Genomic DNA, 22,167 nt, shown 5'->3' with positions numbered 1-22,167 from the left:
CAGATTTCTTGTTTCCCTGTGTTCCGTGCTCTCTATTCATTTTCCACTTCATCTTCCAATCCTCTTTCTGTCCTAAGTGTCTTCCTTTCTTTTTCTTTTCATTCTTCCCCTTTGAACACAGGTCATATTGTAATCTCAGTTCCCTCGTTTATTAGCTGAGTCCTACTGGGGGAGTTATTCTCTCTGGGCTCAATTTCCTATGTAAACTGCGTTTAATAAGAGAGTGCCTATCTCATAGAGTTGTCAAAATTACAACAAAGTACACATTATATGGCTACCACAGCGCCTGGTCTATCGTTAGAATTCAACGTGTTCCCTCTCTTCTCTTTTTATCCTTTAATCTCTGTTTCCCTATTCCTCAACCCCAGAACCCTGCAGGCAAAAACCGTGGGAAAAAAACACCTCGAAACTAAATGCTTGAGCTGGGGGCGGGGACTGTGCGGTGCGCATGCGCGCCTGCTCCCTCGGGGTCTGGTTTCCAACTTGGGGGGTGGGGGGAAGGGCTTCGTTTGTCCCAGCAGCCCCCTTCCCGCCCGGGGAAGTGGTGGGACCTCCGCGGCGCCCCGGGTGGGCTCCGCGCTCCGCGAGGGACGCCCGGACCCTAGGGGTAAGTTCGAAAATGGCGAAGGGGGAAGGCGGGGCTTTTTTAGGGCGGGAAGCTGCCTTCCAGGCGGGGGTGGCGGGAAGGAGACTGCGGGGGCCCAGTGGCGGGGCCGGGGCGGTGAGACAGATGGACTTCGCCCGGTGCCTCTTAGACGTCCTTTGAGGCCCTCGGTAATCCTCCAGGGGTTGGGCGCTCTGGTGGGTGCTAGTGAGGGAGACGAAGGGACTTCCGTTTCCTTTTAGGCCGGGCGGGCCGCCGAGTAGAGTTGGCATTTCCAGATTGGGGCTTGGGCCGCCCCTCCTCCAGGACCCACCCCTCGGGACCGCGCCGGGCACCGCGGGTGATCCGGGCTGGCTCCCCTGGCACGGTAGGTACAGCCCGCGCGGGCTTTCTCCTCGTTCTCCTCCCCTTTCTTTTCTCCCTCCCCTCCCCCCGCTCGGGCCTTGCCTTACGGGGAAAGGCGGGAAGGCCGCCCTTGCTGGGCGAGGGTGGCTAGGCCAGGGCTCTTGGCCCAGGTTTCCGGATCTGTCGAAGGAGGGCGTGGGCGGGTGGGTGCCAACCCGAACCCCATGACCTCAAAGGTAAATCGAGTCTAGGAACTTTTTTAGTGATCAAAGGGACCCTCCCATCCCCCCATCCGATGCCTGTGGCACGTACTTAACTGGATGGAATGTGTGCGGTGAGGGCGTGTGAAACAGAAAGAATGGGAGCCAAAGAGCTTCCGGGAGAGGAAATTAGCTAGTAATTCTTTCCAATCTTTGCTGCCTTAGTCACCTCCCCAGCATATTCTGTAAGTAAAACGAAAATCAGTCTTTCAGTTTCACGATTTTAACTCCAAAATACACTTAATTCTTTTCTTTTCGGGCGGAGGGGGTTGGTTATTACTGAAACTAAGCCACAGCCCTCCTCCAAAAAAAAGAGACGTCAATCAAAGCTTTGTAAAAACCTATCCGATTTTAAAAATCTGCTACTTTGCTTTCAAATATAATTATGTCTCTAGTTCTGTCACAACTATACCTTGATTGTTAATGACGCATAGAAATTTACTTTGGTAAGACCGGAGGTCGCTATAGTATTTCTTCTCTTTTTACTTAATATTTGTTTCAGCCAGTTCAGAACACCGCTACAGACGGCCATCTTAGAATTATAAAATTTTAGAGTTGGAAGGGATCTTAGTCCAGCCGTTTACAAAAGCTGTAACTAAGGCACAGAAAGATTTCATGGCTTGCCTAAAGGTACTCGACTACTCAATTTAGAACCCAGGTTGCCTGGCGTCTTGCTAAAAGCTCTTTCTGCGCAACTGCTCCAAGCAAGAAAATTAAATGTATTCAGTTCAACGCACATTTCTGAAGCAGATAACACTTTGATCCATACAACTCTGGTACTACTTTCAGTGTTTTTAACATGCTTATGAAGCCTGTGCTTGAGACATTTTTCTTTCATCATTCAAGAAGTGGCAAAATTTTAGGTTAAAAAGATTTATATACATAAACGCATGCACATATGTATACTTGAATATGCTTAGGTAACTAATTGAAGGCTACTTAAAAATATTAACAGTAGTTACTTATGGAAGATGAAGAGAGGTGGGACACTTTTTACTTTGCACTTCACATGTGGCCTAATGTACTGTTTGAATTTCTTACAATAAACAAGTATTGATTTTATAATTAAAACAAGTTTTAAAGTTCATATACTTACATGTATATCAGTATAAAAAGTATATATCAATGATGTGTATACATATATATATACATATATATATATTTATCAGTGGTTTGGGGGTCTTTTTTTGTTTATTTCTTATCTGTGGTTTGTATTGTAAAATCCAGTGTGGTTTATGTCCACCCAACTGGCAAAATATGCTCGCATTTCTTCTTTGGTTTTCTTCTACTGTTCCTAATGTAAGATGGTAAAAATTATGTTACTAGTCTTAAAATATTTTTACAAAATATGCTAAGGTGGTTTTTTTTTTTTTTGCTTTTTTATTGGGTAACATTGGTTAATAAAATTATATGAAAATGTACTAAGCTTTTGATTATTGAATAATGTACCAAACTAATATTCAATATATCAAATTTGACACAATGAAAAATTATGAATGTAGAATCTTTATGAATAAGAATCATTTAAAAATTAAGACTGGAAAGGTCCCTTGTGATTAGTAGTTCAGCTCTTTTGTTTTTATGAATAAGTTAATCAAGACTCAAAGAAGAAAAAGTGAATTTTCCAAGGTCATATATTTTATTATTAGCAGAGCTTGGTCCTAGTACAGTGCCCTTTGTACTATACCTGTAATCTTATTGCTTTTTAGTATATTAGATGACTCCAACTAGGCAAAGTAATGGTGACTAAAGGTTAGTCAGGCCCATTTCAGTTGATAAGAATTACTGTAATTGCCTGGCCAGTGTGATTCAGTGTTTAGTGTCAGTCCAGGAACCAAGAGGTCACCAGTTCGATTCTGGTGAGGGCATGAGCCCAGGTTGCAGGCTTCATCTCCAGTAGGGTGTGTGCAGGAGATTGCTGATGTTCCTCTCTCTCTAAAAATCAATAAAAACTTAAATATTTTTTAAAAAATATTTTTATTTCAAAGAAGAAGGGAGAGGGAGAGAGATAGAAACATCAATGATGAGAGAGTCATTCATCGGCTGCCTCCGGCACGCCCCTTACTGGGGATCGAGTGCAGACTGAAGTGTCCTGGGTTCAATTCCGGTCAAGAGCACATGCCTGGGTTGTGGGCTCAATTCCCAGTAGGTGGCATGCAGGAGGCAGCCGATCAGTGACTCTCATCATTGATGTTTCTATGTCTCCTTCTAAAAAATACTAAAAAATATCGCTTCTCGGCCTTTTGGCTAAGATCAAGTGTAAAAAATACTAAAAAATTACTGAAATGAATGTAAACATTACTTTGTTTCAGTGAATCATTGTTTATATTATAAATGCTTATAGATCCCCAAATATGAAATGATATATTTCACTGCTTTTGTTTGGCCTTGTATTTATGGTATTTATGGTAGCTAGTACTAACAAGAAAAAAAGCTTTGGTTTCTGTAATATATATATATATATTTATTGAGCACCTACTATGTGCCATTCATTGTACTATGTGGTAGAGTTCTAAAGGTGAATGTGGCAACATAGATGCCTTTGTTATTTTGAGGCTGGAAGATTATCATGAGCAGTCGATTCTTAAACTAATCTCTGATCTAATCTGGTAATCTATGGCCCGGCCTCAATCCACCCTGATCGGGGCCATACTGGCCGGATCCCACCCGTGCACAAATTCGTGCACTGGACCTCTAAGTAGTATTATAAAATGTAACCTGTAGCACTTTTTAAGGTCATTGTGTGAGTAAATTTGAAGAGACAAAAACTGGTAAAATAAGAAGTTGATATGGAATTGAACAAATGTTAGTTTTGTATCATAGAGGCCATGTGATACAGTGGAAAGAGCCCTGATTTGGATGCTTGGGTTCTTGCCTTGGCTTTGTTTCCAGTTATCTGTGTAATTGTGAGCAAGTCACTAAATCTCAGTGTCTCCATATTTCTTTTAGTTTATTCCATTTAATTCAAAACATAAAAAGAGTATTTTATATTATAAAGGAAATATGTAAGAATAATATACAGAGAATAAGCATAACCCATATTCTTTTATATTTACTTTTTTCTATTTATGATCATACTGTATCTAGATTGTTTTGATCCTTTTTCTCTCAGCATTCTTTATTGAATATTTCCTATGTCATGAAGTCTTTCAAAATATAGTTTTTATTCAGCATATTATTCTAAGCCTCATTTCCTGCATTTGTAGAGTAATAGTTTGAGCTAGTTGATTCAAAGATTCAAAATCCATTATAATAGTTTATTATAAAACAGATTATCTCAGATTTTTATCAAGGAAAAAAATCCAATATAACAATCCCAAATCTATTTGGAATAAATAAAATAAATGGACAAGAAATTAAGCACAAGGTGGTGATGCAGGTCTTAATAATGTATGGTTTATACTTTCATGTATTTTAAAATTTCACATCCTAAATACTTCAAGTTTAAATTTGTTGGAAGTGCCCTAGCCAGTTTAGCTCATGGATAGAGCATCAGCCTGTGGACTGAAGGGTCCTGGGTTCAATTCCAGTCAAGGGCTCATGTCCGGATTTCAGGCTTGATCCCCCAGTAGGGGGCATGCAGGAGGCTGCCAATCAGTGATTCTCTCTCATCATTGATATTTCTATCTCTCCCTCTCCCTTCCTCTCAGAAATCAATAAAGAAATATATTTTTAAAAAATTTGTTGGAAGTGTACATGTATCACCTCCAACATGTATCATTATTATGTTAAAGGCTGACCTATTTAGTTTAATTTTGTAGGATGTGTATATAATAGCTTGAAGAGGGAGAAAATGGGCTTCTTAGTTTGATATTCTGGGATTATCCTAGCACAGAGGAGAGAAAATTTGTAGAAGCTCAGAAGAGTTCAATAACTTACCCAATATCCAAATAGCTATTAAGTTGCAGAAGTAGGATTTGAATCCAGATTCCTCTGATTCCAGTCAGTATTTTATTTCATTGTATGCTGTATTTCAAAAGATGAAGATCTCTTAAACATATTTTTTTCTTTCTTTCTTTCTTTCTTTCTTTCTTTCTTTCTTTCTTTCTTTCTTTCTTTCTTTCTTTCTTTCTTTCTTTCTTTCTTTAATCCTCACTCGAGGATGTGTTTTACTGGTTTTAGAGTGAGCGGAAGGGAGAGAGAGGGACATCAATCAGTTGCTGCCCACATGTGCCCCCACTGGGGATCAAACCTGCAACCTAGGTATGTGCCCTGACTGGGAATCAAACCAGCAACCCTTTGGTGCACAGGAGAACACTCCAGCCAACTGAGCCACACTGGCCAGTTCTCTTAAACATATTTCTTGATGGTATTGCGTTGATCAAAATTAACCAGTTTGATAGTTTTGAGTAAATTGAGAAGCTAAGGTGAGAAATGTTGACATAGCACTTTAGGAAAATCGTTTTTAGGCTGAGATAACCAAACTAACACACCTTGAGCTGTATTGGCAGTGGCCTATGTAGAAAAGTAGGTACCTGGTAAAAAATTGTTGACTGAATGGTCCTACTTGTTACAAAGAAATGTATTAAATGAAAAAGGAAAAAATGTAAACTTCCAAGGCCCTCCAGATAATCTAGAACAGTGGTTCTCAACCTTCCTAATGCCGTGACCCTTTAATACAGTTCCTCATGTTGTGGTGACCCCCAACCATAAAGTTATTTTCATTGCTACTTCATAACTAATTTTGCTACTGTTATGAATCATAGTGTAAATATGCTATGCAGAATGTATTTTCATTGTTACAAATTGAACATAATTAAAGCATAGTGATTAATCACAAAAACAATATGTAATTATATATGTGTTTTCTGATGGTCTTAGGCAACCCCTATGAAAGGGTCGTTTGACCCCCAAAGGGGTTGCGACCCACATGTTGAGAACCACTGATCTAGAAGCAAGGCCTTTCTATTATTGTTGTTGATGAGTTATTGTATCTACCATAAGAATTTGAGTCCAGTCCTGGCTGGTGTGGCTCATTTGGTAGAGTGTCCTGTGCACCAAGAAGTTGCCGGTTGATTCCCAGTCAGGAGGCTGGATCCCAGGCAGAGGGCCTGCAGGAGGCAGCATTGTCCCATGCCCTGAAGGGTCCCCAGTTTGGTTCCTGGTCAGGGCACATGCCCAGGTTGGCGGCTTGATCCCCATTAGGGGCATGCAATTGGCAGCTGATTGATGTTTCTCTCTCTCTCAAAAATCAATAAAAACATATTTTAAAAAAAGAATCACATGTTTTATCTTCTGTGTGTATAACTTATTAGTAGGTTGTCCTTTGTGTGATAAAAGCATATTTATGTCCATTTTGTAGGACTTGTCATGGACTTTTATTATTTTTAGTTCTGATATAGTTGTAACACTGCTAATTGATACATTTTGGATTTTTTTGGTTGTTGTTAATCCTCACCTGAGGATATTCTTTGCATTGATTTTTAGAGAGAGTGGAAGGGAGAGGAAGAGACAGAGAGAAACATTGATGTGAGAGAGACACATCATTGGTTGCCTCCTGCACATGCCCCAACTGGGGCCAGGGATCAAACCTGTGGCCCTTCAGTCCACAGGCCGACGCTTTATCTACTGCAGGGGTCCTCAAACTTTTTAAATAGGGGGCCAGTTCACTGTCCCTCAGACCGTTGGAGGGCCGGACTGTAGTTTAAAAGAAAACTATGAACAAATTCCTATGCACACTGCACATATCTTATTTTGAAGTAAAAAAACAAAACGGGAACAAATACAATATTTGTATTTGCATGTGGCCCGCGGGCCGTAGTTTGAGGACCCCTGATCTACTGAGCCAAACCAACTACGTCTGGAATTTAATGTTGGTGTGATTGTTACCCAATCTTTGTTAAGAATACATGTGAGTCACTTAGCGTGATCTGCTTTTATAATGTGTTTTCAAGGATATGGGTCATGGTAAAAAGTGTGGTGTACCTGTATGGAGGAGGCAAAATAATTTTCCTTTACCCTTCTGAGTTCTGGCTGGTTTAATAATCAAATTGACATGAGACAGATTAACAAGAGAAAATAACCCGATTTATTACTTGTGTATATATGGAGGCTCTGTAAGAATATGGGACCACAGGACAAATTGGGCAGTTGAGACTTATATGCCATTCTGGACTAAGGAGAGGGAGGCGGGGGCCTGAGACTTCAAAGGGAAAGGAGGCAATGCACAGGTAAATGGGAAAGAACAAACATAATAAATTCTTGTTATGCCACCCAGAAACAATGGGAAGTCCCCAGACTTTGCAAGTTCCTCTCTGTCACAATTAGATTATATTATGTTAAAGTGATAGCTCCTTTTCTTTAAGCAGGTTTTTCTATTTTCTATCTGAATTCCTTCAGGCCAATAAGGGGGGGGGGTGTCAAAGGTTCTAAGTCTTTTGTTTCTTTTTTTTTTTTTTTTAAATATGTAGGTTTCAGAGAGGGAGAGAGAAATGGAAACATCATTGATGAGAGAGAATCATTGATCGGCTGTCTCCTGATTAATCGGGGATCGAGCCTACAACCCGAGCATGTGCCCTGATCAGGAATCAAACCATGACCTCCTGATTCATATAGGTCGACATCAACCACTGAGCCACCATGGCCAGGCCATCTTTTGTTTCTTAAAATAACCAGTTTAAAATAATTAATACTTTTAAAAAGGCATATTTTGGAATGACATGCTCTCCTTCCCCTCTTCACACTTGAATAGACTGGGAATAGCTTGAACTCAGATGGTCAGACAGAGGGTAAACTGAGTGAAGGCTGATTTCCTAAACAGGGCAAAGCTGGTGCCACTTTGCATTCCCTGGTATATCTAAATATTTATATGTTGTTTGAACTTTTTTTTTCTTCATTTTTAAAAATATATTTTATTGATTTTTTACAGAGAGGAAGGGAGAGAGATAGAGAGTTAGAAACATCGATGAGAAACAATCGATCAGCTGCCTCCTGCACACCCCACACTGGGGATGTGCCCGCAACCCAGGCATGTGCCCCTGACCGGAATCGAACCAGGGACCCTTCAGTCCGCAGGCTGACGCTCTATCCACTGAGCCAAACCGGTTTCAGCTGTTGTTTGAACTTTTAAAAAAATATTTTTTTATTGATTTTTAGAGAGAAACATCCATGTGAGAGCAGAACATTGATCTGCTGCTTCCTGCACACCCCCTACTGGGGATTGAGCCTGCAACCTGGGCATGTGCCCTGACAGGAATCTTAACAGGCAACCTTGTGATGCACAGGATGACACTCAACAGCTGAGCCACACTGGCTTGCACTATAAATACATTGTTTGAACTTTTATACTTAGTATTCCTGTAATAAATTTGTTGACCTCAATACACAGGTCTCTCAGCATATATTGCTGTGTGATTTACCTTTCGGTGGTTCCAGCTAATTTTTCAACCCTTGAATGGTCAAGGAGCCTAATATTTTCTGTTACCTCACTGAACTACCCTTTCTGCCAATAATTCTTATGGTAATTTCCTTAGACCTATGTTGGTCATAATCACTGGGTTTGATTTTTGACTGTTATTTACTGGTTGTGTGATCTTTGATGAGTAACAAACTACCAATTTCCCTATATTTCAAATGGGAGTTATGATATGTTGTATAGGTTAAATTAGAGACCATATACAAAAAAATTATAAATTTAAAGTGCATTTCATATTTTAGCTATTATCAGATAACTAGAGGCCTGGCGCATGAAAATTTGTGCACTTGGGGGACCTGAGCCCTCTGGCAGTCTGGGACCCCTCAGGGGATGTCTGACTAATGGCCTAACGGACATCCTTAGCACTGCTGCAGAGGTGGGAGAGGCTTCCACCAGTGCCACTGCGCTAGTCACCATGAGCCGGCTTCTAGCTGAGTGGCGCTCCCCCTGTGGAAGTGCACTGACCACCAGGGGTCAGCTCCTGCATTGAGCGTCTGCCCCCTGGTGGTCAGTGTGCGTCATAGCGACCAGTCGTTCCGGTCGTTCTGCCTTTAGGGTAAATTTGCATATTACCTTTTTAGTATATAGGACAGCGGTTCTCAACCTGTGGGTTGTGACCCGTTTGGGGGTCGAACGACCCTTTCACAGGGGTCACCTAAAACCATCGGAAAACACATATATAATTACATATTGTTTTTGTGATTAATCACTATGCTTTAATTATGTTCAATTTGTAACAATGAAATTGGGGGTCACCACAACATGAGGAACTATATTAAAGGGTCGCGGCATTAGGAAAGTTGAGAACTACTGATATAGGATAACTAAAATATGGTGAAAAAGAAGGTGGGCTGTGGAATCACAAGTTCGTGCTTAAATTTTGACCTTGTGTTAAAAAAAATAGGATTAGAGATTTTTAGTTTCAATTCAGCATGTTTTAGTAGATTAGAGACTATATTTACATGTAGCTAAAATGATGGATAGAGGGAAATGAAAATTTGTAGATAAGTGTTTAGAACAGGGGTCCTCAAACTATGGCCTGCGGGCCACATGCAAATACAAATATTGTATTTGTTCCTGTTTTGTTTTTTTACTTCAAAATAAGATATGTGCCCTCACTGGTTTGGCTCAGTGGATAGAGTGTCGGCCTGCGGACTGAAGGGTCCCAGGTTCGATTCCAGTCAAGGGCATGTACCTTGGTTGCGGGCACATCCCCAGTGGGAGGTGTGTAGGAGGCAGCTGATTGATGATTCTCTCTCATCAATGTTTCTAGCTCTCTATCCCTCTCCCTTCCTCTCTGTAAAAAATCAATAAAATATATTTTTAAAAAAAGATATGTGCAGTGTGCATAGGAATTTGTTCATAGTTTTTCTTTAAACTATAGTCTGGCCCTCCAACGGTCTGAGGGACAGTGAACTGGCCCCCTGTTTAAAAAGTTTGAGAACCCTGATTTAGAACATGTGGGCACTCATTAAATATGTTGTACTGTTTTAATTTGCCCTGCAATCATTTATTGTGGCAGAGTTTACTTTGTGTCATTTTTAAAATTCAAACCCAGACAGGACAAAACTATTAAATGTTTGCATATGGGCAGCAGAGTAATTTTCAGATTAAAATGAATATTTTTACTGAAGAAAAAGTAAAAGATGTTGGCTTTTATCAAGAACTTGTTTCAATACTTGCTTGAGATCCCAACATGATTAAGAGAATACTTAATTCTGAAAAGTATCTAGTATCACTGTTTCCCATTCACCAAGTCATCCATTACACTTGTGGAACCATCTGACTTTTAAGTACTACATCCTAATCATTCTGTCAGGATAAGTTATCTGGACAAATATCAAGTAGAGTAAGTTCCAGTTCTGTGCCACTAATCAGCTGTATGGCCTTAGTGCAGGGGTGGGCAAACTTTTTGACTCGAGGGCCACAATGGGTTCTTAAACTGGACCGGAGGGCCAGAACAAAAGCATGGATGGAGTGTTTGTGTGAACTAATATAAATTCAAAGTAAACATCATTACATAAAAGGGTATGGTCTCTTTTTTTTTTAGTTTTATTCATTTCAAACCGGCCGGATCCGGCCCGTCGGCCGTAGTTTGCCCATGGCTGCGTTAGTCAAATCATTTAACTGCCTTATGTTTTAGTTTCCTTATCTTTAAGATGAAAGTGATTTCTTTTATTCTCTTCACAAACTTCGTTATGGTGAACAAGTTTTGCTTGTGGGTATCTATAAAATACTAGAGGCCCAGTCCACGGAATTCGTGCACTGGGGGGGGGGGGGGAGAGTCCCTCTACCCAGCCAGCACCCTCTCCAATCTGGGACCCCTTGGGGGATGTCCGACTGCCTGTGGGATCGGGTCTAAACCGGCAGTCAGACATCCCTTTCATAATCCAGGAGTGCTGGCTCCCAACCGCTAACCACTTCTGCCTGCCAGTCTGATCACCCCATAACCACTCCCCTGCTGGCCTGATCGACACCTAACTGCCTTCCCCTGCTGGCCTGGTCGCCCCCAACTGCCCTCCCCTGCTGGCCTGGTTGCCCCAAACTGCCCTCCCCTGCAGGCCTGGTCCCCCCCCAACTGCTCTCCCTCCCCTGGAGGCCCAGTCGCCCCCAACTGCTTTCCCCTGCCAGCCTGGTCTCCCCCAACTGCCCTCCCGTGGCGGCCATCTTTGACCACATGGGGGCGGCCATATTGTGTGAGGGTGTGATGGTCAGTTTGCATATTACTGCTTTATTATGATTTTTTTTAGAGTATTTGATTTGAGCTGCCCTTTTGTAAAAATTATTTCATTAAATATACTGGAATTGATTTCAGAGAAGAAGGGAGAAGGAGAGAGAGAGAGAAAAACATCAGTGATGAGAGAGAATAATCAATGAGCTGCCTCCTGCACGCCCCACACTGGAGATCAAGCCCACATCCCAGGCATGTGTCCTAACTGGGAACAGAACTGTGACCTCCTGCTTCATAGATCAATGCTCAATCATTGAGCTACACCAGCCGGGCACGTAAAAATTATTTTAGGAAAACTTTTTGCCAAAGATCAGGAGAAGCTCTTTTCTTCTTACTAGGCCCAAATTAATTATTTTTACAAGGCAGTGAGTAAACGGTTCAGAACACCAACAATAGACTTCACTCAGAAACATTATAAAAAATATATATATTTTATTGATTTTTTTACAGAGAGAAAAGGAGAGGGAGAGGGGTAGAGATTATAAACATCAAGGAGAGAGAAACATCCATCAGCTGCCTCCTGCACACTCCCCACTGGGGATGTGCCCGCAACCAAGGTACATGTCCTTGACTGGAATCAAACCTGGGACCCCTCAATCCGCAGGCCGACACTCTATCCACTGAGCCAAACCGGTCAGGGCTCAGAAACATTTTTTAATGAAGTCCTTTTATTTTCAATCCAAGGTAACAATAAGCCTCAATCAGGTATTACCTGTGTTTCTCAGCTCACTCTGCTGGTGATAAAATGCCACCCAAGCAGTGGCCCAAAAGACATTTATTCATGGCCAACCACCACAAACATGACCTAATTACTACTTTTATCTCTAAGAGTTGACTGTATCCCTCTTTTTTTTAACCTGATGATAAATTTATAATTTCTCTTTTTTCATCAGGGTTGCTCATAGGCAGTTATCTAACAGTAATATTACAAAGAAGGAAACTGTCAAAAATTCTCTGAATAGGCAAAAATAAGGACCAGGAACATATCCTTCCCTCTTCTTGTTGTAAGTTATAAAATTATCTTCTGTGAATTAAAAGGCAAATTTTTGCAGTACCAGGCCCTGCTATTGATAGTTTACTGGGACAATGTTTTCACTGATGGAGGAAGCATTGTCACATGGAAAATAGCCACATAACACCCCCAGTCTTCTGGACAGGATTGTGTAAGGGACCTGACGAATCAAGAGCCCAACTGCTTTTTTTCTTTTTTTAAAAATTTTCTTTATTGATTAAGGTATTACACATGTGTCCTTTACCCCCCATTACCCACCTCACCCACACTCCCCTCGCTCATGCTCTCACCCCCCTGGTGCCTGTGTTCACTGGTTATGCTTATATGTATGCATACAAGTCCTTTGGTTGATCTCTTTCCCTTACCCCTACCCTCCCCTGCCTTCCTCCCTCTGAGGTTTGATGATCTGATTGATGCTTCTGTCTCTGGATCTGTTTTTGTTCATCAGTTTATGTTGTTCATCCACAAATGCTTTTTTCTTTTCATTAGCATCTAGTATATTTGCTGGATAAAATTTTGAAAATTAAGAAAAGCACCAAGAAGAAAATAAAAATTTTCTCACTGACTAGAGATAACCACAGTAGAATTTTTTTTAAGTCTTTTTTTTTTTCAGAGAGGAAGGGAGAGGGATAGAGAGATAGAAACATCAGTGAGAGAGAATCATTGATTGGCTGCCTCCCGCACGCCCCCTACTGCTCCCTTGCCTGGAATAGAACCTGGGACCCTTCAGTCTGCAGGCTGACACTCTATCCACTGAGCCAAACCAGCTAGGGCCACAGTAGAATTTTAATGCATAGTTTAGCCTAAATCTTTATATATGTATCTGTCTTTTTATTATTGGGATTATATTGCACAATATTATTTTGTAATCAGCTTTTTACACTTAATACAATATCGCAAACATGTGTCCATGTCCTTTAGTAGTCTCCTGCAACCTGAGTTTTTAATGGTTGCCTTTTATCCACATATCCAAATATTGTCGTCTTTTGTTGGACATTAAATTTTTGTTGTCTTTAGCACTGTATTGAACAACCTTATATATACACTTTTTCAAAACTTCCCTGATCATTTCCTTAGAGTTAATGCTTTTAACTAGAATGACTTGTTCAAAATGTAATCGTATATTTAGGGCTTTTAGAACATATTGCCAGATTACCCTCTAGAAAAGGTCTACAGATTTTTAGTTTCACCAACAAGAGTACCTGTTGTCCCATACATTCCCACTGCTGAATTTTTTAATATATTTTTATTGATTGCAGAGAGGAAGGAAGAGGGAGAGATAGAAACATCAATAATGAGAGAGAACCTGCAACCCAGGCATGTGCCCTTGACCGGAATCAATCCCAGGACCCTTCAGTCCGCAGGCCAACGCTCTATCCACTGAGCCAAACCGGCTAGGGCACCACTGAATTTTTATTGTTGGTAGTGATGGCAGTTTCTGTCAAACTGGACAAAAATAGAAAATTTTGAAATGTTTATTTTTTAGCCCTAGCCCGTTTGGCTCAGTGGCTAGAGTGTTGGCCTGCAGACTGAAGGGTCCGTGGTTTGATTCCAGTCAAGGGCGTGTAGCTCGGCTGCAGGCTCTTCCCTGGCCCAGGCCGTTGTTGAGGCACGTGCAGATGGCAACTAATTGATGTGTTTCTCTCACATCGATACTTCTGTCTTTCCTCTCTTCCACTCTCTCTAAAAATCAATGGAAAAATGTCCTCAGGTGAGGATTTGAAACTGTTTCTTTATTATTACTAATAAGATTTATTATTTTTTAAAATATGTTTTTATAGACTTTAGAGAAAGGAAGGGAAGAGGGGGAGAAAGAGAGGGAAACATCTATGTGAGAGAATAACATCGATCTGTTACCCCACACACCACAACTGGGGTTCCAGCCCGCAACCTGGGCATGTGCCCTGACTGGGAATGGAACCAGTGACCTTTCATTGCATGGAACAGTGCTCAACCAACTGACCCATACCAGTCAGAGTGAGATTTAATATTTTTCTGTTTGTTTGGCCATTAGTATTCCCCATGTGTAAGTTTGACTATTTCTATTGAGGTGTTCATCTTTTTCTTAACAGATTAAAAATGTTTTCAAGCTTTTTCTTGATTTAAAAGGAGGTGGTGATATGACATAATCCTGTTTGACACAATTTAATATTAGTGTTAAAAAAGAAATAATGACACAAGCAGATTTAGATAGGATATTCATGCCAACATTTTTTAAAAAATCCTCATCAGAGGACATTTTTATTGATTTGGGTGCAGGGAGAAAAAGAGAGAGAGACATCAGTGTGAGAGAGAAACATCAATCTGTTGTTTCTTGTACAAACCCAAAACCTAGACATGTGCCCTGACTGGGAAACAAAGCTGGGACCTTTCTGTGTATGGAACAACACTCCGTCCTATTGAGCCACACCAGTCAAGGCAACATTTTTTATAATAGTAAAAAGTTACATAGTTTTTATACAATAGTATACAAAAGTATAGTAGTGAAATATTGCTAGCTTTCTAAATGTCTCGCAATGAAGTTGCATACCTGTCCATAGAATATGTTAACATCTTGTTTTTTTAAATGCTCATACGTGCATTTATATTCATAGACCATCTCTGGAGGAATACATAGAAAACTGGTAGGAGTGATTGCTTCTAGGAAGAGAACCAGAGATTTAAGGTACAGGGGTGGAATGGATGCAACTTTTGTGCCTCTTGAATTGTTTGATCATGTGGGTTTTGTCTCTTTGAAACAATATACATCTAAAATTAATGTTCAGAAATATGGATCTGGTGAGGTTATGATACAGTCATACACCCATTTAAAATAATGTTTCTAATCCAGATAAAAATTGATGTGGGAAGATGTTTATATTATTAAGTAAAAAAAAAGCAGGTTATAAAACACCATGTACAATAAATCCCCTTTAGAAATATTTATAATGTGCATGTGTGCTTGCACACAGGAAAGGTTCTTAAAGGATAAATATTTAAAGTGTTCACAGCCTGGGTAGTAGGATTTTTCTGACCCCTCTCTTTCAAAAAGGAAAACAGTTGTATTCAAGATTGGGTTGGTATCCATCTTGAGATTTTTTTTTCTGCCTGCTCTGATTTTAGCAAAGGTTTTTATCTGAGATCTGAATAAGCATAAATAGTATTTTTAAAAAATCTTTATTGTTGAAAGTATTACATATGTCTCCCTTTATTCCCCCATCGAATTCCTCCAGCCCACCCCTGCTCCCCGCCCCAGGCTCTCACCACCCCACTGTCTGTGTCCATGGGTTAAGGAATAAATAGTATTGATCTATGCCGTGGATCTACATGGTTTATTTTTTAATCAAAGACTACTAATTAATGAGCACTATAAATTATCCTAAGTTCTGAACAGTTTTCAGTGACATGAAAGGGGAATAATAGTGGTCTTGAACTTTTTTATGCTCTTTGGGGAATTCTTGAGCCCAAAACCTGTGTATCATCATGCAAAACATTCTTTCGGAGGAACACAGTTCTATAATTTGTTGAAGAATAGATGCGGGAATGCCTTACTGTGTGTTTATTCTGAGGGAACTGTTCCTGAGGAGTTAATTATTATGAATAATTTGTCAAAGATTGGAGTTCTGTGCTCAAATTCATGTATTACTATGACTTTCTAAATTAAGTGTAGAACATGTAATTGATATTCTTTTTGTTGGTTCTCAGTATGCCCTTTCAGGTATTTACAGAAGTAGACTTCATGATCAAGGATACATTGTATACAGCAGTATTAGTAAGCTTATGTTATTGACTGAGCCTATAAGCTAAGTGCTCATTAATGCCATTCAGTTATTTGAATGGCTCCAGTGGTTAAGTTTAGGGAAAGAACATTTTTTTTATAAGTTTTTTTTTTTTAATTTAGGCAGTTTTTTTTATATATATATATATATTTTATTGAGTTTTTACAGAGAGGAAAGGAGAGAGAGAGTTAGAAACATCGATGAGAGAGAAACATCGACCAGCTGCCTCCTGCATACTCCCCACTGGGGATGTGCCCGCAACCAAGGTACATGCCCTTGACCGGAATCGAACCTGGGACCTTTCAGTCCGCAGGCCGACGCTCTATCCACTGAGCCAAACCGGTTTCGGTGGGAAAGAACTTTTGATTTGATTGAATGTAATTAACCTCAAAAATGTTTTATCGGCCATTTAACTTAAAGTTAAAAGAAAATATGCTTGCCCTAGCCGGTTTGGCTCAGTGGATACAGCATCAGCCTGTGGACTGAAGGGTCCCAGGTTCGATTTTGGTCAAGGGCACATGCCCAGGTTGTGGGCTCGATCCCCAGTAGGGGGCGTGCAGGAGGCAGCCGATCAATGATTCTCTCTCATCGATGTTTCTATCTCTCCCTTCCTCTCTGAAGTCAATAAAAATATTTTAAAAAAAGAAAATATGCTTCAAAATTTGAATAATCTCAGTATAGTATAAATGAACAATTTGCTTAAACGTTGAATTTTTATGTAAATGTATCAGTATGAATGCTGAATTTGAAAAATGATATTCCATTTTGTTGTAGGGCATATCATTAAAAATTCAGCTTTTTTATATTATGATACATTTACACCAATATATGTCCTAGATACTACAACATTGTAAATCATAATGCTATTTCTAAACAGACAAATAACTGGCTAATATTTTAAGATAATTAAAAGAGGGTTTGACTGACATTAGGTCAGGAAGAATGCTGCTTATTTGATAAGATCTCTATGCTGGGTCCTCTATAGAGGAAAAAGCTACTGATAAGAAAAACTTGTAATATTTGAGCAAAGAGAGAATCTTAAGATAAATTTTATATTATAATGATGGTGGTGTTTTTGGTTAGCACATAAAGTTTTTATAGTGTTACTATGAAAAATTTTATGAATCCTGTATTTTTTTGAGATGTGATTTTAGTATGGGTTTTTGTATCACTGAAGAATTATACTGTTTACATGGTATGCATATTTTTCCTATTTTGGTCACATTTCCAAGGCACAATGGCATATTAACAATTTTTAGTACAGTGATTTCAAGAGTTCAAAGGAGGTGGTGGTGGAGATGTGGAATAATAACGGCAGTAGCCTAATAGAGGTGGTTAAACAATTATTCTTTTTTAAAAAAATATGTTTTTATTGATTTTCAGAGAGAGGAAGGGAGAGAGAAACATCAATGATGAGAGAGAATCATCGACCAGCTGCCTCCTACACGCCCCATACTGGGGAGAGGCTACAACCCCGGGCATGTGCCTTCACCGGAAATCATACTGCTACCTCCTGTTTCATGGGTCAACGCTCAACCACTGAGCCACACTGGCTGGACTCAACATTATTCTTTTGCCTAATATTAAGCACTACTATGTGCCATGCATTGCATTAGACATTGGGAATATAATTGTGATAAAAGCCCTGTCATAAAGGACCTTTATACTAACAACATACATATATACACACACATACAAACATGCATACCTCCAGAAATTATTAAATCCAGTATACTTGAGTCACAGCAAATTATGTAGAAGATACATAGGGGGCACAAAGAATAGTCATTGTCCTGGGGTTTTGAGTGGAAGAACCAGCAAAAATGTCATAGATGAGATTCTAAAAACAACTGTTTTCTGAGTTTTAAACAGGTGCCTCTATTTAATTACATAATTAGATGTTTCAGTTAGCATGATAGTGGTACTATAGTGGTAGCTAATAGAGCTATATTGTATGCATAATTCTTTTCATATTTTTAATATCATTATATTAGTTTCTTTGGGCTGACATAACAAAGTACCATAAACTGAGTGGATTAAAACGACATTTATTTTCTCACAGTTCTGGAGGCTAGAAGTCCAAAATCAAGATGTTGGCAGGGCCATGCTTTCTCTGAAGGCCCTGGGGAGAACCTGTTTCATTCCTTTCTCTTATTTCTGGGGTTTCCTTTGATCCTTGGTGTTCCTTGGCTTGTAGATGCATCATTACTGCAGCCCCTGCCTCCATCTTCACATGGCTGTCTCCCCTGCATGTCTCTGTGTCTGTGTTTTTCTTCTAGGATTGTCAGTCATATTGGATGAAGGCTCACAATAATGGCCTCATCATAACTTGATCACATCTCCAAATAACCTCTTTTTAAATAAAATCACATTCCTGATTGGTGGTTAGGACTTCATATCTTTTGGGGGGAACATAATTCAACCCATAACAATTATTTCATTCCCTTTGTACAGTGCCACATCAATATAGTTACCTAAATGTTTTTTTTTTTCATGATGAGGTTAACAAAGCCCTTGGTTGCAGAAATAATGATATTTGTAGTTTATTAAGTGAGCCTGTAGTGATTGGAGGAATTTCTTCCAGAGATAAGAGGGTTTCTCTTTTATCAGAAGACAAGAAATACACATTTCTATATACACACATACTATAGTGCTCACATACATTGTTGAGATCCATGAGCTTGATGGGGAAAAAAAAAAGACTAAAGGGGGAAAAAAGGACTAAAGGCTTTGCCACTTAGTTGTTAAGAACAGTGATTTACTATTCAGGAGCTATTTTGACTTTAAAAGTTTTAATGGGTATTTGTAATTAATTTTCAGTCATCAGAGATAGTTTCCTAGTTAGCCACCTTAAATAAATTTGTGTTAAACTTCAGAGTCAAAATTACTTTCTTCAGCATCTAATATGCATATGAAACTGCTTATTTTTTCCCTAAGATGCTATGATAACTGGCTAATATTTTATTCTCTGGTATTATGGAATAAATTGTTTTTTAAAATTGCTTAAGCCAGACCTACAGCCAACATCATACTCAATGGGCAAAATTTAAAACCATTTCCCCTAAGAACAGGAACAAGACAGGGATGCCCACTGTCACAACTCCTGTTTGACATAGTACTGGAATCACTATTCATAGTGATCAGACAAGAAGAAATAAAAGGCATCCAAATTGGAAAAGAAGAAGTAAAACTGTCATTATTCGCAGATGACATAATATTGTACATAGAAAACCCTAAAGACCATAAAATTGCCTAAGCCAGTAATAATTGACTACCAAATAGCTTTTTTTTTTCATCTTCACCTGAGGATATAGTTTTTATTGATTTTTAGAGAGGAAGAGAGAGGGAGAGAAACATTGATGTGAAGGAAAAACAGATTGGTTGCCTCCTGGACGTACCCCAACCCAGCGGGGGTGGGAGTGGGGTCAAACCTGGGTATGTGCACATGACGATGCTCCAGACAACTGAGTCACACTGGCCAGAGCAACATTAGAATTTTCTTCAAATAAGAGATTATTTGTGTGTTTTGTTATTGTTTTTTTGTTTGTTTGTTTGTTTTTTAAATATATTGATTTTTTACAGAGAGGAAGGGAGATGGATAGCGAGTTAGAAACATCGATGAGAGAGAGACATCGATCAGCTGCTTCCTGCACACCCCCTACCAGGGATGTGCCGGCAACCAAGATACATGCCCTTGACTGGAATCGAACCTGGGACCCCTCAGTCCGCAGGCCAACGCTTTGTCCACCGAGCCAAACCAGCCAGGGCTGTTTGGTTGTGTTTTTTTTTTACCACTTAGAGAAGTTATCCTTTAAAACTGTCATTTGATTCTTCATTGTTTTAATGGCATACAACTGTTATAAAGGCATATACACTCCCCGTACCATAAAATTAATAAATAACTTTGGAGGGAATTATCCATAAACCATAAGGCGTTAATGTGCTTTATAATATTCTTGATTTCTATATACACATGTACTATAGTACTCACGTACATTTTACAATGATAAATAGCAAAGAAATCGGGTCAGTAATGAATGTCGGCAGCCTTACTCTAACTTGTTCTAGGTAGATGTGTGGGAAATAGCCTAATGAAAATAATATGTATAAACTCTTACCTGTCAACGGTCAATACATCTTTTTCCTAAAGTCTAGATCAGGGGTGGGCAAACTTTTTGACTCGAGGGCCACAATGGGTTCTTAAACTGGACCGGAGGGCCAGAACAAAAGCATGGATGGAGTGTTTGTGTGAACTAATATAAATTCAAAGTAAACATCATTACATAAAAAGGCATGGTCTTTTTTATTTTTAGTTTTATTCATTTCAGACGGGCCGGATCCAGCCCGCGGGCCGTAGTTTGCCCACGGCTGGTCTAGATGGTGTTCCTAGAATAATCCCACTGAAGAAAATCCAAAAATCTTTGTGTAAAAAAGTGCACGTTTGTCTTCTGTGTAAAAATCTCTTAATTTAGGTTCATTTTGATATAAATAATTCACACTACGCAATAATTAGAAAAGTTCAAAAGCACACCAACATCCTATATAATCAAAGGGTAATATGCAAATTGACCCTAACAGCAGAACAACTGGGAATGACTGGTCACTATGACACACACTGACCACCAGGGGGCAGACACTCAATGCAGGAGTTGCCCCCTGGTGGTCAGTGCGCTCCCATAGGGGGAGCTCTGCTCAGCCACAAGCCAGGCTGATGGCTGCCAGCACAGGGGTGGTGGCGGCAGCCTCTCCCACCTCCTCAGCAGCACTAAGGATGTCCGACTGCAGCTTAGGCCTGCTCCCCACTGGCAAGTGGACATCCCCCGAGGGCTCCTGGGCTTCCAGAGGGATGTCTGACTGCCAGCTTAGGCCTGATCTCCCGGGGAGCAGGCCTAAGCCAGCAGGTGGACGTCCCCCAAGGGGTCCCAGACTGCAAGAGGGCACAGGCCTGGCTGAGGGACCTCCCCAAGTGCACAGATTTTTTTCACCGGGCCTCTAGTATATATAGAAACATGCACCGAAAACAAAAGGAATGCTTTCCAATGAGATTGGGAATGAGGATAAGAATTAAAGGAGAGTCTCCTATATTACCAGGGTCAATGGAATTAACTGCATTTTGAAGTCATAAATTATACACATTTGGAATTCATTATAAATATGTAAGCTACAGAATTTCCTAATTCAGGAACATAGCTTCAGTGCTTCATAATATGAAGAAACTTTACGGAGCCAGTTGAGCCCAGCCGACATGGCTCAGTGGTTGACCTCAACCTATGAACCAGGAGGTCACAGTTTGATTCCTGGTCACGGGACATGACTAGGTTGCTGCTCGATACCCAGTAGGGGGCTTGCAGGAGGCAACTGATCAATGATTCTTGTCAGTGATATCTCTCTCCCTTTCCCTTTCTCTCTGAAATCAATAAAAATATATTTTTTTAAAAGGCCATTTGGTTTGATTTCTTAGAAGTTAAAAAATGCATTTCAGAAAATGATTTGTAACAATTAGCAACAGAAGAACAACATTAAGAAATAAAATTCTGGAAACACAAGAACTGAGATCCTCAGAGTACCAAAAGAGAGAATCAGACTTCACATTAGAATTGAAAGAATGTAGTTAAAGGAAAACTTAACTAGAATCTTTGCAACAGGTTAAATATTTAACCACTTCAAACAAATGATTTGGTAATCTCACATAGTTCTGAAAATGTACTGTAACATCTAGTTTTTCATATCAAAAGCTCATAACTTCATTAGCAAAGATCTCTTTGTTTTAGATTTAAGATGACCTCTGCTCCATCTAAGTGTATACTAACAATTAGCAAACTATTATTTTAACAACATTTAAATAGCTTTATCAAGATATAATTCATATACCATAAAGTTAATTTGAAAGTGTACAGTTCAGTGGTTTTTAGTATATTTATGGAGTTGTGCAACCATCACTACAACCTAATTTATAATATTTTCATTACTTTAAAAAGAAACTCAACCATTTGCGGTTGTTCCCCATTTCCCCTCTTCCCCCAGCCTTAGGCAACCACTAATC

General features: G+C 39.7%; 1 protein-coding gene across 5 annotated transcripts in view; it reads left to right on the top strand.

The window, feature by feature from the left end:
* Positions 1-450: 450 nt before the first annotated feature.
* XIAP (X-linked inhibitor of apoptosis) overlaps positions 451-22,167 on the top strand; it is a 48,790-nt gene continuing 27,073 nt past the window's right edge. Inside the window, exons 1-3 of one of the 5 annotated variants that reach the window (XM_059679495.1) lie at positions 451-607; positions 847-971; positions 14,961-15,031. The gene's annotated coding sequence lies outside the window, so the exon portion shown is untranslated. Of the gene's footprint in view, positions 608-780; positions 972-1,243; positions 1,395-14,960; positions 15,032-22,167 lie in introns of those variants that run through there. The other 4 variants (XM_059679494.1, XM_059679497.1, XM_059679496.1 and 1 more) reach the window with 4 other exon arrangements.

The sequence above is a fragment of the Myotis daubentonii genome, chromosome X (genome assembly GCF_963259705.1).
Source record: "Myotis daubentonii chromosome X, mMyoDau2.1, whole genome shotgun sequence".
NCBI classification, from domain to species: Eukaryota; Metazoa; Chordata; class Mammalia; order Chiroptera; family Vespertilionidae; genus Myotis; species Myotis daubentonii.
Note: the sequence above shows the minus strand (reverse complement) of the source record. Positions and strands in the feature narration are given on the sequence as shown.